Genomic DNA, 18624 nt, shown 5'->3' with positions numbered 1-18624 from the left:
TGATTTTTCCCCTTTTTTAGTAGAAGGGTGTCACTATCTCCTGTGAATAAAATAGGAGAGGATAAAACTGCCTGTTTTTCCAGTTATCTTCCCCCAGTCATTCCTCCTTTCTTGTATTAATACGTTTGATGCATGAACCAACTACTTGGCCTCTGGGAGAAGTTACTGAGTTGCAAATTCACCAGTCATAACAGATCTTCAAATCAAGAATCTTCATACAGACAAAAATAAAAGGATAGTTTAAGTCAGCATAAAAAACCCATATATTTTAAACTTTCCATTGAATTTATTTATTTAAGCTACCAAAGTTCTCAATTGCTTACAATAAAAAACATAAAAAGGAGATTTAAAACCAAAGATATTGAAATCAAAGTTAAAATAATCAACATTTATAGTCTATTTTTAAAAATGCATTTCTAATATATTTTAAAAGTCAACCAGAAATACTCCAACTCTCCACTACTTTTCCAGATCATGAGCCAACATATTCCATAGACCTAGGGCAATCACTCCTAGTCAACCCAAGTTTTTTTTTAAGAGTTGGACTCCCTAGTTTTGAAGTTTATAAGGCAAGGAGTCTAATGCTGGGAAAGACTGAGGGCAATAGAAGAAGGGGACGACAGAGAATGAGGTGGCTGGATGGAGTCACTGAAGCGGTAGGCATGAGCTTAGATGGACTCCAGAGGATGGTGGAGGTCAGGAGGGCCTGGAGGAACGTTGTCCATGGGGTCGCGATGGGTCGGACACGACTTCGCAACTAACAACAACAACAAAGGCAGGGAAAAAAAGCTAGAATAAAAAAGAAAACTGTGCAAGATACTAAAGAAAATGGGGGTTTTGGTTTACCTGAGTGGACTTTGTATTATCAAGCATCTGTACTGACATGGGTGAAAGAATGGATAATGCTTAGGAATAAAAGGTTGTTATGCTTGGAGGGACATGATTTACAGTTGGGATGGCACACGTTTCTATGGCATGAGAAAAACAAAATTCATAGATATTTTCAAAACCACTGTATTAGAAATGCTTTGATAACTGCATGGGAAAAAATCAAAATGAAAATATATGTAAAAATTCCAAGGTGGCTATCAACAATCGAAGCTTTTTCACATGTACACTTGTTAGATTTTGAAAAAACGTGGACATATAAAGATATCTTAAATATTGATGGGACATTAAAATCGAAGCAAGAATTGGACCATCAGGGTATCAACATGTCATGGTGGGTACGTTTACAAATACAAAATAGATATGAAAAAGACATGAAAATGTATGGATTTTATAAAGAACAAAATGTGTTTGATAAGATATTATTAACTGCTGATGAGAAACTAATTAAAAATTTGTATAAGTTTTTGTTAACTTTAGAGATGGAAAGTGAACAAATTAAAGGGACAATGACAAGATGGGCGGAGAACTTTGGTTATAATATAGAGTTAGAAGAATGGCAAAAATTATGGGAGAGAAATTACAAATTGACAATGTCAACTGCATACAAAGAAAATCTGTACAAAATGTTTTATAGATGGCACTTACCTCCAGCCAGATTAGCAAAAATGTTTAAAAATGTATCAGGCAAATGTTGGAAATGTAAACATAATATAGGTACATATTATCATATTTGGTGGACATGTGATAAAGGAAAAAGCTTATTGGAGAAAAATACATGCTTGGCTAGAAAATATATTAGGAGAACATGTAGCGTTTAATCCCGAATTATTTTTATTAGGTATATTACCAGAAAAGACTAATAAACAAAATATATACTTGGTTCTATATATCATAACTGCAGCAAGAATAAGCTATGCACAATGCTGGAAAAATGAACAAGTACCATCAGAAGAAGAGCTAATAAAGAAGATACTGGAATGCGCACAGATGGACAGACTAACTATGAGACTAAAAGACAAAGAAGAAACAGAATATTATGAAAGCTGGAATTTATTTTATAAATTGTTGAAAAAGAGAACCAAAGAGTGAAATTTGTATATGTATTAATGGATTACGAACTCAGTTGGCATGTTGTTTGGAAAATTAACATATGTATGTAAAGAATAAAAAATAAAAATAAAATAAAATAATCAACATTTATAGTCTATTTTTAAAAAATGCATTTCTAATATATTTTAAAAGTCAACCAGAAATACCCCAACTCCCCACTACTTTTCCAGGTCATGAGCCAACATATTCCATAGACCTAGGGCAATCACTCCTAGTCAACCCAAGTCAAGCTGCTGGCGTCTCAAGAGAACCTCTTTAGATGATCTCAATGAAGAAAGAGGAAAAGGATTATCAAAAATTGCCTGGATCTAAACTCTATAGAGCTTTAAAGGTCATAGTCAACACTTTGTCTTTTGTATTTATTTACAGATGTTTTTACTGATTCACTTGGTTGATTGGACAGCTATAGAAATTAAATAAAAGGTTCTGAACAGGGTAGTTTATCAAAAGACCCCTCAATATATTACTCATCAACATTTGTGTATTGTTTAAGATCATAGCTGTGCCAGCATCCTACCGCCTTCCCATTCCCTACCCTTTTACTTGGAGAAATTGACATACCTGTCTCCCCCAACCAATTCTCTATTGCACAAGTCAAGTCAACTAAGTTGTCCATCATAAATGTCTAAATCTTGCAAACTTAAAGGACACAGAGCTTGAATGAGGAAATCAACAGTGGCAGATGGGAATCTCAACTCTTTAGTTGGGATCTGCTGAACTACAGCAAATTTGTGTGTTTGCTATGTTGTAAAAATGTCAAGTAACTAGAGTAACTGGGGGAGAAAAGGGGGAAGATTATATTTCAACTAAGATAAATTCTAAACAATGTACATGTATGCCTTTCTTTTTATGACCTTCAAAACTATGACAATAAGTTGACTATTCTTGTCAATAAACTGTGATTATCACCAACAGGTTGTTGTGCTTTGAAAAGCAGAATTTAAAACTATTAAACTGATCTTACAGGGAATACGGTTTATGCTTCTTTACTAGATTTTTGTGATATTTCCAAGACAGCAATTGAGATATTTTTTTTAAAAAAATGCACAATTATACTTTATACCTATATAAAGAGAGCAACAGAGAATCCCAATTACATTGAGAAATCAGCCTCAAATAGCCAGAATATGGGTTGAAATCTTAATATCCTTTCTTGAGAAAGTCTGTATAACTAAAAATATATACACCACTATAAAATTAGACAATTTAAATGAAAATGTTTGTTACTAGTCCTGTGATCCCATACAGAGACCACTAGAGACAGTTAAGGATTATCAAATCTGATTTCTTAAAATTGTATAAAAATATTGTGTAAAAAATAGAATCTAAACAGACTTTATGTATATTTATGATAGCACTGTTTAGCATGTAAGTTGGCCTTAACAAATATCACTAATGTTTAAGCCTATTTTAGGATACAAAAGTGGTTTACAAATGAACAATTTTTTGTTTCATACGTATGTTATCTGTAATTTTTTGAAGTAATAATAGAATAGGCTCCTTCCTATACTAGATTTTTTACATGTGTTTTACTACACACAGTGACTGTAATATCTTAAAAATATAGGAAAGAAAGTAGCATCTATTTAGGAAAGAGGAAAATATACTGAAATAAGTGAAATTACTTTAATTTGAGGATGGGGAGCCTCTGAATAATACTGAACCACAGCTCTCACTATGTCTTATATGTGGATTTAGGCTGCTGGGAATTATAATTCAGCAATATGGAGTGGAGATATAAGTTTTCATCCATGCTTTAATGACTAGGTTGCTAGTTCTACAATTCTGGGGAAAAAAAGTTCTGTTAAAACCATCCATTATGCCACCCTTAAAAAGCAGATTTTTAAATACAGTAAATCTTTGAGATGCTTTTATAAGATGAACTTCAATGAAACTCTGTCTTTATTTCCTTGTGATGAGAAATAAAATTTTGTTAAAAAATATGGACAATGCAGAAAGAAGTATTTTAGCTAGCCCTACAGCAGGCATGTCAAACTCGTGACATCACGTGATGTCGTGCGACATATCGTGACTTTTTCCCCATTGCCGGCAATGGGGAGGGCGCTGTTTCATCATGATGCATCTAGCCCGCGGGCCGGCAGTTTGACATGCCTGCCCTAAAGCATATGACCAGAAAGAAAATCCCACCAATATGAAGATAAAATTGAAAAGCAATATCATCTCTAGCTTCTTGACTACCTTTACCTATAAATTAAAGTGATCGTCCTTTTTTAAAAAAATATTTTCCTGAATTTGTTCATTGAACAATGCACTATTCTGGATTTTGATTTACCGTCACCAATGGAACATTCTTACATTATTTATTCTTGTCTTGGAGGTTGCAAAAAGAGAGAGAAAAAACAAACATGACAAGACACTGTTAATTCTATACTATTTTCAGCTTTAAAACAGTTGTGTATTTGATCTGGAAACTAAACTGCTGGGTAGCAACAAAGATGGTAGGCTGTCCTTCACTACAAGCATGAAACTTGAGTTTAAGAGTTATTTACCTTTTAAACCTTTTTTTATTATTATCAAAGTAAAACGTGTACAGTGAGATTGGCTGAGCCTCCCTTTGTGCCCCCCAACTCACAGTCACAACAAACCCAATATTTTGTTACACCATGTGAGCTAACTGCACAACACACCGGCCTCGCAAGTCAATCATACATAGAGTTATTTCCCGTTCAGGAACCTGACAGCCCATGGATAGAAGCTATTCTTCAGCCTGTTGGTATGGCTGGCTATACTTCTTTATCTCCTATCTGATGGTAGGAGAGTAAAGAGGTACCGACCAGGGTGTGAGTCGTCCCTGAGAATTTTCCTTACTCTTCCAAGGCAGCGAGCCCTGGAGATGTCATCCAGTGGTGTCAGGGGACAGCCCACGATGTTTTGTGCTGTGCTCACCATCCTCTGTAATATCTTGCTATCCGCGGCTGTCAGGCCAACATACCAAATCACAATACAGTGCAAGAGGATGCTCTCTATAGTAGACTGGTAAAAGAAGGTCATTAGTCATTTTTCTACCCTGTTTTTCCACAAGACCCTGAGGAAGTGGAATCTCTGTTGGGCCTTTCTGGCCACCTGGGTTGTATTAAGATCTTCAGAGGTAGACTCCCAGGAATTTAAAGGAGGAGACTTTCTCCACACAGCCGCCCCCCAATGTAAAGTGGGGCATGTTCCTCTCTTTTCCTCTGAAAGTCTAGCACCATCTCCTTTGTCTTGCCGATGTTCAGGTGCAAGTTGTTCTCTAAACACCATAAGGATAGTTTTTGTACCTCCCCCCTGTACACTGTTTCATCTCCACCTGTAATAAAACCCACTACAGTGGTATCATCTGCGAACTTAATGATCGTGGTGGATGGGTTGGACGATACAGAATTGTATGTGTACAGTGAGTACAGATAAGGGCTAAGCACGCAGCCCTGAGTCGAGCCCATGCAAAGCTTCAGGGGGGTAGATGAAACAGACCCAACCCTCACTGTTAGTACTCGGTCCCTCAGAAAGTCTTTAATCCAATTACAGATGGAAGGGGGGGAAATTCAAGTCAGTCAGCTTTTCAATAAGGATGTTCGGCAAAATAGTGTTGAAAGCCGAGCTATAGTCTATGAAAAGCATCCTGACAAAACTTCCCGGTTTCTCCAGATGGCTTGCTACAGAATGTAAGGCAGTAGCTATGGCATCGTATGTCGACCTATTCCCCCTGTAGGCAAACTGATGTTTGTCAAAATCCAGTGGGAGGCATTTATATTTGCACATTGTGAATAATGTTTAGAAGACACTAGAATCCTGCTGTGTAAACTCTTCCATTTCAATACACTCTGAGTTCAATAGCATCACAGCAGCCAGAGTCTAGAATCTATCTTGTAGATTCCTATAATGATTATTAACAATGTCACCAGCCACTTTTGTTTTGCTAGTTTGGTGCTTTACCTACGAATAAGTGAACTTCATGGGGTAAATTACATACACAAGTTAAGTGCTGTTCTTACTATATTACTATATTAAGAGGCATCTATGTACATAATCCATCCAGTATGATTTGTGAGCATATCCACATTGCATTTAACTCTATTAGGCAATGGGCTGGCTTTCAACCAAGCATACTTAACAGACTTATTTGAGAAGTCAGATGAACAGAATTCATCAAGATAGATGGGGTGCGGGGGAGGGAGAGAAACTCTACAAAGAAGAAAAGAATACATCGGCATTTAATTAATAAACTATACAGGTTTAATAATTTAATTTAATAATAATTTAATTTGTTTACGTAACATATAAAAATACAAATAAGTTGTTTCTGTTGTATAACCTTTATATCTACATCTTAAATGCATCTTAACCTTGTCTTCAGTTCAACCATGAAAAGTCTGACTAAAAATCGATCATTTTAATTAACATTTCACTACAAAAGAACTTGCTTTTCAAAATTTGTTTTAAAAAATAAGACATTGCATTGTAAAAAAAGACTGCTATTATTTATTGGACAGGAAGTATTTGAAAAAGTAAATATTCAAACTGCAAGATAAAGAATGAATTGAAGCCTACTCATATTCTTTCTTATTTATATAAAAGGTTTATTAAAAAAAAGAATAGGAGATGGATATGAGAAGTACTGGAGATCTGATGTCATCTGAAAGCTAAAAGGATGGGAACAAAATTGTTTAATATTTGTACAAAATAAGTGGGTGTTGCTACAGCAACACTTTGAACATGAATAGTCTTTCTCTATAACCTTATGAGCCAGAAAAATAACTTTAGCAGTTGGGGATAGAGTATGTTTTAACTGGGAGTCCTTCATCTTGCACACATTCAGTTTAAGACTGTATTATAAAAAAAAATCTCAATCTGTTTTGTTGCTCATTAAACTGAAATCTAGACTCACTAACTTTTGGGCCAACAGTACAGCATTTGAGCAACTTGCTTCTACCCTCTTGTACAAAAGTGTGTGCTTGAGGCAAATTGTGGAAACCAAGCACTGGGTGTATTCAGAAGCTTATTGTCTATAGGAAATGTCAGTAAGGCAAAAATTGACATATTTTTTCATCATTTTATTAACCTGAGATACAATCCCTAAGAAATAGTGTCTTTTGTCAGCTACCATTACTCCAGAGGTAAAAATTGTGTCTGCTTTTCTGGAAGAACAGTAATAAAGTAGACAGTGAATTAGATCTACATAACCTTTAACCCTCCAATCTCCCGAACAAAATATAAAAGAAAATGATTTGTTACCAATTCATGACATCTCCTTTAGATATCTACGACTCACATTAATGGCTGAGGAAGGCTGTGCAAGATACCTGCTCCCCAAAGACCTTATTATATTAAGAGCCTATTAAAATTATGAATCAAAATGGTAATACATCTACTTGGGTTGTTAGAATTGAATGTCTAATAAAATGGTCAATTCTCTCCCTTCTATTCTAACCGTTTTACATATCTCCTAATAAGAGTTGTAAGCTGGAATGCATATTTTCAAAGTATTTGCTTGTCAGGTTTATATTCTGACTTAATAATAATTAAGGAAAATAATTAATCTAGGAAAGGTCAAGCTGGTTTGATTTTAAAAAATATAGATCAAGAAGCTGAGTTATGTCCAAGTAAGTGTGCAATGCTCAAGAAATATCTATACTCAGGAAATATCCCTATCTATGCAGAAGTAAGATTTTACTGCTCAATAGTTATGCTCTTTCCCCTCAGGAACAGAAGGCATGATTTCAAACATCACAAAATCTTTTAATGAGACACAGAAAAATAATGAAGAGACTACAGAAGAAAATGTGCATTTGAGACAGGCAAACAGCAAATATATAGCAGTACTATTTATATGTTCATACTGCAGTATATCGGCATACCTCGCCATGTGAGTCTAAAACCAAGTAATGCTAAGTAAAAAGGCTTCATATTAGAAAGTCATGTTTTTTAAACATTATTTGTTCTGAATGATGATGAAATGCAGCATAATTTAGCCAAGGGCCAACTGTAGACAGAGAAGCAATTCTGCATGCAGAGGGGAAAACCTGGTCAGTAGGAAAGCACAGTGTGCTACCAATTACTCTTGAATCAGCTGCTTCACAGAAGAGGTCTTGCTATGCAGAAATTCAAGAGAATATGTTCCCATTTCCTAAGCTATGCTCTTTGGATAATAAAAGTTGTAAGAATGGCCCATAGGACAGAAACGATTCTTACAGAGGATATGAAAACCATTCTAAATATTGTAAAAGAAGCAAGTTATAAATTCTTACATAAATAAAATAAATAAAAGTAAGAGCAGCTAAAGAATCCAAAACAAAGAAAATTGAAAAAAACCTGTATGTACTACTGGTGTGGCAAAGAAATTCAGATTTATAATTATATTATAGAGGTGCCTACTGAATACATCTGTACACCATGGACATTAAAAAAAACAGTCTAGGCAAAGCTATTTTCTCAAAAGAAAACAAAAATAATCTTTATTAGAGAAAGTCAAATATTAGCTGCTTGGGAGTTAACAATAAAATGCCAAACCTTCATTTAACAATTTACCCAGAATCTAACTTATGAAGCATTTACATTAATTTTCCAAAGAAAATTAAGTTAACCCCTTTATATCTGGAATATTACACAATCCGATATGTAGCTTTTTCTTCATAGATCATTGTTATCTTCTCATGGTGGCTCCCTCCCCGTGGAATATTATCTCTGCAGAGATAAAATTGCCCCCACGACACTCTTTCACAAGGCTTTGAAGATCTAGTTTTGCCAATGGTCCGGGGGGGGGGGAATCAGAATGGAATGGAGCCCATGAAATGGGTTATTTCAGTGGTTCTCAACTTGTGGTCTGCAGAACCCTGGGGGACCACAATGTCACTACAAGGGGTCTGCTAAAGGCTTGAAGAAATGTTATGGTTAAATCTTGAGTTAAATCTTGAGGGGTCTGTGGCTAGGGTCCATGGCCACAAAAGGTATTTAAAGGGGGTCCATGGTGAAGAAAGGTTGAAAACAACTGGCTTATTTTATTGACTGTTGTTGTCACCATGGCAGTAGGAGGCTATTGTTTTTCATTGTTTTTATATTGGGATTTTAGCTGTGTAAGCCACTGAGAGTGAGTTGGGTAGCCATATAAATTTTCTTAAACAAACAAAATAAATAAACAAACAAACTGGGGATGAAGGGGAAAATTTCTCTTTTTCTGCATTCTTTTTTTAAAAAAAGTAGAGATATAAAATGTACTTATTATATTCCGTAGCTGCATGAGTTTTACTTGTATAATATGATCTTTAATAAAATTATTGGAAAAGAGAACCCTTAGAGGAATATAAGAATCAGATATGCAGCTTATGCATACTTTCACTTTCTATACAAAAGTAAACATTTTTATGAATTCTGTAAGCATTTGTATTTGCATTGACAGTAAATTTTTCAATGTTTCATTATAATTATTCACAACAAAAATAATTTCTCATCCTATAATAACATACTTACATGTATCCCAATTTGGTTTATATAAACACACATGCACACACTCATTTTGTTAGAGCAATAATAAAGATTTAGAATCCCACTTCATGTAAAATTACTTACAATCATAGTCTCGATTTATATTCAAGAAAGAAACAAACCATCTCTTCATTTGCTGTCATGCTTACGCATAAGCTTACTAACTCCAATAAGTCCCTCTGCAGCAATAGTCTATATAAAAGCAAGAATTCGCTTTAGAAAGAAAACAAGAAATACTGCAGCGTTTATGTACTTTTCTACTACTAAGTACTTTATATGAAGAGCAAATCTCTTCCCCAAAGAGACAAATATCTAAACCACAACTTTTCCATAAAAAATAATTCAACAGTAGCACAAAAAGATCAGTATTTTATTCCTCTCACTTTAAAGAACATCATACTGATGAAAAACATGCAACATCCTTTTTATCTGATGATTTATGGGAAGTCGTGGCATGTACCTTTAGGGTCTTAAGAAGAACAGGAGACTACACAGCATGTAACTATCTCCAGGGAAATCTAGCACATCTGAGACAGTAATAAAAAACAAGTATAGGAACATTTCCATATGTCATGCAGCATTGAATCAACACTTCTCAATTTTTATCTTTGAGTACTAGCAATGGAGCCACTGACAGATAAATGTCAACAGGAAAATAGCTGGATACTTAAATTTTTAACCTGCATCTGTGGCACTATCGTATTGATTTAGGAGTCCAATAGCTACACATAAAGTTACAACAGAAGATCCTTCCAGAAAAGAAACTCAACCAAAGGATACTTTAACCAAAAGTTAAAAGTGGGAAAAAAATCCCTTTGAATGTGCCAAGGACTGCATGCATGAATGGCTATTTCCACTTTCTTCTCCATTGCATAAGCAAATCCTCATGCTGAATAGCTTTCTCTTCTTATGTTTCAAGGACAGTGCAGGGCAGTGCAAATAGCTGATTCTAGGAAATCAGTAATGTCTGCTTTATGCAAAGCACAAACCACTTAGCATATTTGGAACATGCACGAGAGAAAGCATGCCTAAAACGGAAACAGAGACAATTTTAATCTATTCTTGTTTATGCCTTGCAGCGTAGGAACTGCAACGAAAGTGACACAGAATGCTGCAAAAAGTAAAGCATGGATTATCAACCCACACTATGCAGCCTCTAAAAATAATCTTTCCCTTCCCATATCACTGACTGAAGATGGCACTTCTGAAAGAATCACACTGAAAAGGAAACAAACAGGACATATGGTAGCTGCCATGGCCATCTTCCTAAATTCTCTGCTGGTTTTACCAATCAAATTGGGAGCTTCCATCTAATTGGAGAAAGGAAGGCTACACTAAGACAGGTATGAAGCTGTCAGCCTTCCCAGGTAGACCAGGCAGGATGAGCTAATTCTGTTTTATTGTAACGCTACAATAAAAGAATCTTGCAAATCTGAAAGTACAAATCTCCCACCATCTCTGTTTGCATTCTGGTAAGTTAGGATCCTTTCTGAGTTTCTTTCTCTGCTCTTATACAGATGTGGGCTCCCCCCTCGTCTGATCGTTCCCTAAGTAACATCTGCCCCCCAGCTCATTTCCACACACCATTACAGGAGTACAGAGAGAAGGTAAAACTTCCTCTTCATAGAGCTATGTTCCTAACACATTAATCAATTAATTAACCGAACCCATTGGGTTATGCTGGGGAGAAGCGGGGAAATTAATGTAGCCCATGAGCCCAATTCATTTCACCATACCTGCTTTAACTTGCATTTCTCTAACACAAGCACCCCATAACAAAGGAAACACATTTAGGAAAATGAACTGTAAATATTCCCAATCCAAAGCAGAAGAACATTTTTCTTGGTGTATTATTACCGGTACTTTTTTGTGTTAAAATCTTATGCAATAATTCTATTAGAATTAGCTCTTTTTTGAAGAACTGTTTATGATTTCTTTACAAGTTTATAAATCAGTTGTCATACACATATATAAACTTGAGACAAGTATAACTAGTAAGAAACTAAAATAGCTCACAAATGCTAGAATATTTGAAATAATCTGTTTACAATTCACTCTACTTAATTCTGCAAATTTGCATTTGTAATTGTACTTAATAATGGTAAGATAGAAATATTCTCTCATGCATCCATGAGTAGACTTGTACCAATGCAACTCACACTCTGGAGAACAGTACCAAATTATTATAAATGGAATTAAAAAAAAATAAAAAAATAAATTTCAGAAATTAGCAGAAAATCTGGAAGGTAGCTGAAAAAGATCTTTTGTTAAGTTGGATATGAATCAAAATTCTTGTTCCTTATCTTGACTTTTCTAAATTGCTTCATATATTTTCACTGCATGTAATGAACATGTGAAAACGCAGCTTATAATCAGTCTTTCACTCCTGCATGATTTCCTCTTATCTATGCTGCTATTTCAGGAATTAATTTTATAGCACTGAACTGGGAAATGTCTCTTAGTAGGGTTCCAAGTCAGTCTGGCTTTAACACAGAGTTAACTGCATCTGCATACACCGGCTTGGAAAATTTCCAGAAGAGTTAAGAGCTCATTTCTTTTGGATCTCAGAGATGGCACTATATGAACCCAGAATTTTTTTTGTTTAAAAATCATTAATTTCAAACAGTTAACCTCTCTTTGTTTCCAGGTACAGAATAATTTCAACACAATTGCCAAAATAAATACTCCAAATATTAAATATATTTCAGTCAAGATAAGAAGTCAAAGTTGGTGAGGAAAAATTAATTAAGATTCTTGACCCTATTCATAACCTAATGAATAGAACTACAGAGCCACTATTTCCAAGTGGCATTATCAAGCAGAGGTTCCAGAGAATCAACATCCTAGACAGAAGCTTTTCTTCTAGAAGAATAGATTTTACTCCAAAGAAAAAAATTAGGACCAATTATTTTTTTGTCCTTGACTTTAGTTTTGTATAACCTGCATACATTAGTAGTGTTCCAGATTAATTTGACTTTTTTCTCACACCTTCAGAGTGTATAACGTTACCATGATAGTATCATTCATGTCCCATTTCTTACAATTTATACTGTTTCATAGTTTAATGCTAGCTTATTATCAGAAGGATCAGTATGCAAAATATTGGGAACAAGAGATAAACACGGAAAACAGAACAGTTGTTATATAATCTAGAACTTTAAACTGAGAGCCAGTTTGGTGTTATGTTTAAGGCACCAAGCTAGAAATCAGGAAACAAAATTTAATCCTGCCTCAGGCATGAAAACCAGCATGATGACTTTGGGCCAGTCACTCTTTCAGCTCAGCTCACCTCACAGGAAGAAGGAGGAAGGAGTATCAGGTATGTTCACTGCCTTGAGTTATTTATAATATAATAATGGCAGGATAAAAAAAATCTTTTAAAAAATGCTGCACATGGAAATATTATTGGAACAACATATAATTCAGTAAATAAAACAACAAATATGGAAATGGAACGTTCGTCTTTTCCAAAATGTGCTATGAATCTTCAGAAGAGAGCAGGCAGAAAGTAAAATAAATATAGGTATTTACTTGATGCCTGTCAATTCCACTCAACGGTCTAATGCAAGGAATCTATAATTATGGGATTATTGTTTACTGGTCTTATTTGCAAATAAGTAATCTAACACTGAATACATGCAGTTATGCATGACACAACATAAAACAGAATGGATACAGTCGTAAGTCATGATGTTCATCAAGCAGGTCACTGTCATGAGTGATCCAATTTTGCAGCAGTTGCTAAGCAAATGCTATAGTCATGCAACAAATCTATTATTTGCTATGGGATGCTTTTGCTTAAAACTAGAAGTAAATGCCAGTTCTTGACCAAAATGTCATAAAACATGGTCACATAACTGCAGGTTGCTGCAAACAGCTATAAATGTGGGCTAGCTGCCAAGCAGCTGACATGCAATCATATGACCATTGGAACTGAGTTGCAAGTAGCCCTGAGGAAGTCTGTTGTAATTTTGAATGGTTACTAAGCAAATTAGTTGTAAGCCAAGGGCTATTTATAAGGACACCTTAATCCATTTCATTCAATATATTAATATTTTGGTCACAATCCATAAAGTAATACAGGGTGGGAATATTATTTATAATGCTAATAGATACATTTTAAAAAAAATACAACTGGAAAAGAAATTAATCTATAAATTGCAGAATGTTCACAGAAATCCAGCTTACTAAACAAGAAAGATTGCTCTGAGTAGTGTTAAATTTTCTATTAAATTTTAAATTTAAATTTAATATTTTATTTTCATCATTAAAATAGATGAAAATCTCCAAATGTAGGATCCATTCTTCTTGACACAATCCAGTTGACTCAGCTGTAGTGTTCAGTGAAACACCACATATATGCATTCTGTTAAAATGGAAAATAGATACTTCTCTGCAAATGTTACTTAGTCATTTGATCTCTATCTGAAGTCTCGATCTAGTTCCACTCTGACTGTTTTCATAGACTTCAGCTGTACTGTTATGGTGCTGGTTGCAATAGGTGCTCGTTGTTTACCTTATATATAAAAGTGCCTCAAGGGCTTATCTGTTTGGGAGAAACATTTACAAATCAGGGCTAATACTGGCTTGTCAATGCTAGGCAAAATTAGTTATTCCAAGTTCTCCACAGGACTGAGATATAGGGGTGTTGCCAGTGTAGCGTGTGTCCAGAGTTTTGTTAGTTTTGTGCAATTCTGGAAACAGTATTCTAACAGTACTCTGAAGGAAGCAAACCAATAAAAACTTAGGACCGCTTAGATGTAATGTTGCTGAATCCTAGCTCTATCTTTAGTGCCTTTGGTGACTGATCATTGAAAGATGACTGATCATTAAACAATCTCTGATGTCAGAGTGAAGACTTCAAGAAGTCATTATCTGTAAACTATTCTTTCTTTCAATAGTCCTTGGACACATCATACGACTCCTTCCTTTCCTTTCTCATCAGACATGAGAATTTTCCTTCATAATTTAGCATTATCATGGTAGGTCTGGGCCGAACAGTGAAAGGTTAAGGTTTAAGGTTTATTAAATTTATATGCCGCCCTTCTCCCTGAGGACTCAGGGAGGCTCACAACAATAAAAAGTTAAAAGATATAAATACAAAAATTAAAAGAGGATTAAACAATATAAGAAATAAGAAGCGGGCATTGCCTGGCCGACGACACCCTGAGGAGGCCGACTCTGTGGAAGCGAACCTCACACCCTCTGGTTCTAGGACTCTGTTGATATAGCTGCTTGGAAGTTACCACTCTACCACCTATCTTACAGGGCAATGCTTTTACCTATCATCCCCATCAATCATCATGTGTGAGAGAGCAGCCCCCTCTCACAGTCCATGCTGTTATTGAGAAATAAAAAGGGGAAATCATAAAAATTATTGAGTGCCATCTCCTGACTCTAGAATGTTTAAACAAAGGAGATAAAAATATAGAGTCACACATACAGGACTACATAGAGCTCTGGACAAAACAAGATGGTACTGGCCTATCCTAATTTAGAAGAACGCTGCCCAGGGAAAATCCAAATTAAATAGAAACATGCAATATGCCAAGTGTGTACAGAGACCACAATAGATTTGTTAGACATAGAAAATAAGCACAGAGCAATTTTTAACTTTTTCCTGTTCCTCTGGAGAACAGACTAAAGGATATGATAATTCTGTGTGAAGCTGTTACCTGGACAAACTATGTCCTACAAATCCCAGTTCTAATATGAGACAGAGGGGAGATGCTAAATTTTGCACTTTCCAGTTTATTTACCTTATTTTATAATAAGAAAATATTTTCCTGTATTGAAGAGGCTGGTTTGATAGACCTACTTGTTACATGTGTGCCAAAACCCATGAGCTTCTGCTAGAGCCTGAGAGAAAGTATTAATTCAAATGTTTAACCTTGCAGCTTTGGCATATTGTGAAGGCAGGCTGTCTCTAACGGTACTGGAATAGGTAACCATCTCCTCTTTGCATCTATGCTCTTTATGCTTCTGTGAGGCAGAGGAAGGACTGAAAGACTTTCCTCCTTAGGACAGGAAGGTATATAAGTCCTGCCTTTAGCCAAAACTAAAGGCATTCACCTTTTCCCATAATTTTCAATAATTAAGAAAATGCTCTCTTTAAATGTCCTTCATTCCACTATTAGATCTTTTTTGTTGTTGTTAACATGCATTCAATATTGTAAATCTATAGGCAGTCCTTGACATACAACCACAAATGAGCCCAAAATTTCTTATGGTTAAATGAGACATTTGAGTTTTGCCCCATTTTATGACCTTTCTTCCCACAGTTGTTAAGTGAATAACTGCAGTTAACTGAGTAGCATGGTTGTTAAGTGAATCTGGCTTTCCCATAGACTCTGCTTATCAGAAGGTTGCCAAAGGTGACTGCAGGATCCCAGGATACTGCAACCAACATAAGTCAGTTGCCATGCACCTGAATTCTGATCATGTGACCACAGAGATGCTGTGATAGTCGTAAGTATGAAAACGGTCACCACTCACTCTTTTCAGTTCCTTTATAACTTTGAACAGTCACTAAAGGAACGGTTGCAAGTTGAGGATTACCTGTATTTGGCACTAGAGGCAGGAAATACAGGTTTCTTTAGGACCATCCATAAGAAGGCAGTCAATACAGACAGAAATCTGTTAGGTTGCTATCTCACAGCACTGCAGTGGATACTGATGAATTACTGTCCAAGCTAAGGACTTTGCATTTCAGTTTCCTGGTGTGAAATTGAAGGATTTCCTGCTCCATATAGGTATGGTTTCCCAGCCAACCATTTTCTGCAAGTCAATTCTTTACTCAGGATTGGTGAGGAATCTGTGGTGGAGTTTAGAGTTTAAGTATTTTGTGTAGGCCACAGAACTTACACACACAACTCTAAACACTGTAATATCAGCTCACATTTACTTCACACATTCTTTGTCAAGATATATGGCAAAATGCTTGCGGAAGGCAAGATAAGATTATAAAATTAATGTACGATTAACAGAATGGCACTTGGGCTCTAAAAAGACTGATGAAAGATCAACATCTGGAAGATATCAATATGAACAAACACATTATAAGAGTGTTCAGAGGAGGAATTAGTTGCTCTTTAATACTGACAATTACTCTTCAATTACGTATTTAAACTTTATTCATGTAAACTTTATACGATAGGGGATGCTGTGTGGCCTTATATTAGAATCAACTTACTAACAGTAGCTCATTATATTTAAAGAAGCCTGGATTGATAACTAATCTTTCTCTTTGAGTGCAGCACAGAGGGCAAGGAGAAACAGATACTATCCTTTGCAGATTACACAAAAGTCCCACTTCAGAAACCATAAAATGCTATAAAGACCCCATACCCTAAGCTCAGGAGAAATTGGATCGTCAGCAAGATAATGCTATCACCTAATCTGATTAGCCCCAGAGACGGGAGATAAACATAACAAAGAACAGTCCGACACCAGCTGTAAATCCAATTCAGTCAAGTAAATCAGGCAGCTGTCCTAAGAAGCTCAGCATCTGGGGCCTGTCACATACAATGCTTTTAGGGAAATGACAACAGCTCAGTTCTTATGTTAGACATGGAAAAATGTGTTAATCTGTTTACCTTAAATAGATTTACTTCAGCTCAAGTTAAGAGGGATTGATGTTGGAAAACACTGCCAAAGCAGTGGCTGAACACGGAGAGAAGAGTTCTATGTTAAGGATGTTAGGTTTATTGCCCCAAAGAATCACATACAACACCTAAATTATAATACAATTTAATTCAACAGTAAATTGTAATAAAAGGTATAAAGACTGATTCTTATAACTATGGCTGTGTTTTACTAATCTGCAGTTTTGCATGCTTCCATCTGGAATGTTGTTTACAAGTGGAAATGCATGAAAGCATTCTTCCCTGAACAGGAACAATACTACAGAAGTCTTGCTAAGATAGATACTATGTTCATTACACTAATATTATAACTGCAACAATCTGCCAAGCAAAAATTGGGCACAACGCAATTCAGGGTAATGCAAAATTCAAATATGGGATTGGACAGCATTCATAGAATATTCAGTGCATTAGGCAATGTATACTTCCATCCCCATCCCACTTAGGTGCAAGTCAGGATTGGGAAATAATCTCACATTTTTTCATTACAGAGTTTAAAATCATGTTCCAGTGGTGCTATATTGTCTTCCATTTTCTAAAAGCCAGAATCAGCTTGAAAAGTGAGCTAGTCAGAGTGAATAGAAGTTCCTAACAGGTGAGAGGTTTCTTTAAATTATCTTTTCCCAACTACCTGTGCCCACTAAATATGTTGGGTCTACCTGTGTTGGTTAAGAATTCTAAAAATTGTCAGCTGATATAGTAAAAGATTTGAGGCCAGGGAAGCCAAAAATGTTCTTTTATGCCTAGATGATTAGCTTCAAACCCTACATTTAGAGGGATTTTGCACTGTATACTTAAGATTATTTCAGTACTCCACAGCTGTAAAGTAAAAATAGCATTCATGATACTTAAGAGGGTTAGAATGAAGTAAACTTTCATTATGTATTCATTTAGTAACAGAATCTTTACTACATTTGTAAAAATGCATGCTGAGGTCTCTCCTTTACATCTGATATTTATTTAAAGTGCCTGAAATCTAATCATATGACCCAGCATACTCAACTCCACTTTTTTCAATTTAACCTATCAATTTATGTTGATAAAAATTCCCTGAGATCAGGGAAGTCGTAGAGATATTAACTAATCAAAACCAGAAACTTGAAACAATGATAATTGATCTTTGTGCAAAATTGCGAGGAGGGGAGAAAGCATGTGAAGAAAGATCAGTTTCCTACAGATCTTCGAATGGTGTCTAGGCAGTCATATATATGGTTTCTACATCTGTTCACAGATAATGTAGTGAATGTAAGGCTTTTAGTGGGTATCTTCCTCCATCTTTAGACCCTGAGAGGCCCTGGGATTGATTCCAAGGGAATACGACTTTACAAAGAATATAAGACTCTGACCACTGATAAGGCCTCAGCAGTTTTGTCTTACTCCTATCTGCTTTGATATAAGTTGCACTGTTTGTTGCAGCATGTGGTAAAGACAGCTCCAGGGGATTCTCTAATGACAGAACAGATGGAAGTAATATTTTTTCTGTTCAGAAGGTCAGTCAAGA

At 35.6% G+C, this 18624-nt stretch overlaps 1 protein-coding gene across 5 annotated transcripts in view; it reads right to left on the bottom strand.

The window, feature by feature from the left end:
- PTPRF (protein tyrosine phosphatase receptor type F) overlaps window positions 1-18624 on the bottom strand; it is a 528476-nt gene that overhangs the window by 274641 nt on the left and 235211 nt on the right. The window contains exon 4 of one of the 5 annotated variants that reach the window (XM_081322273.1): window positions 13887-14026. The exons of the other annotated variants lie outside the window; for them this stretch is intronic. The gene's annotated coding sequence lies outside the window, so the exon portion shown is untranslated. The remainder of the gene's footprint in view (window positions 1-13886; window positions 14027-18624) is intronic. 5 annotated transcript variants of the gene reach the window in all.

The sequence above is a fragment of the Vipera berus genome (assembly GCF_964194415.1).
Source record: "Vipera berus genome assembly, chromosome: 3".
Taxonomy (NCBI): Eukaryota; Metazoa; Chordata; class Lepidosauria; order Squamata; family Viperidae; genus Vipera; species Vipera berus.
Note: the sequence above shows the minus strand (reverse complement) of the source record. Positions and strands in the feature narration are given on the sequence as shown.